Source organism: Orycteropus afer, unplaced genomic scaffold (assembly GCF_000298275.1).
Source record: "Orycteropus afer afer isolate SDZICR_OR568_19922 unplaced genomic scaffold, OryAfe1.0 scaffold00430, whole genome shotgun sequence".
Lineage (NCBI taxonomy): Eukaryota > Metazoa > Chordata > Mammalia > Tubulidentata > Orycteropodidae > Orycteropus > Orycteropus afer.
The window spans coordinates 2,374,469-2,375,532 of NW_006922017.1; positions in this window are offsets into that span (position 1 = coordinate 2,374,469).

Consider the following 1,064-nt stretch of genomic DNA (forward strand, 5'->3'; position numbering starts at 1 on the left):
TTTACCCTTATTTACTGTGTTGACAATTGCACTGATGGTGCAAAAGAAATGATGATAGGGACTTCCAGTATGATGGCGGAATAGGCAGACAAGTTACACAGACCCTCTTCAACACAGAAAAGAAAAACCAATTAACAGAAATACAGAAGATAATCCTGGAGTCTGAGCTTTGAAAAGAAGTATACAGAAATGGATTGATGGAAAAACCTGAATGAAAATAGTGAGTACAGAGATAGAAAGAGCTGTGGAATGTCAGCTACTCTGACAGCACCAACAGCCTGAACATTTCTGTGATGTTGGGACCTGAGAATTGACCTAATGATCAGCTCTGGACACCAAAGGAAGGTATGACTGCACTGGTGCCCTATGACTAGGAAGGGAAACAGCAAGGAGGGAGACAGCATGAGCTATGGACTTGTGGCTGTCCAGAAGGTGCAGCCATTTTGATTGTTTACAAGCAGGAGCCATTTTGGATATTTAAAGTGACTGAGGGTGCAACAATTTTGAATTTTTATAAGCAGTGGCCATTTTAGATATTTAGGTGACAGCATTCTCATTCAGATTTCAGTGACCTAAGAATAGGCTCCATTTGCCAAGGACCGCAGGGACTATGGGAGGTTGACAACAGGAAAGGAGACAGGTGTATAAATTGCTCCCAACTAGCAAATAGAGGAGCACAGTACCTTGCTTATGTAGATAACAGCCAAAGAAAACAAAAATTGTGGGCAAGTCACTCCAACACACAATCATCAATTAAATATAAATAAGAAAACATCACAATGTCTCGGAGACAACAGATGATCCTAGTCCAAACAAAGAAGCACGATAAACAAGAAAAACAAGGGACCAGGATACAGAACCAGAACGTATCTTTGAGGAAGGAGCAGTATTAGAACTCCCCAATAAGGAATTCAAAATAATTATATTTAGGTACCCTCAACCAATTGAGAGACAGATCAAGGAAAACACTGACAAAATGGAGGAAAACACAGAGAAAACCCTAGAACAATTTCAAAAGACAATATAAGAATAAAATGACAAAATAAATGAAAAATTAAAAATGA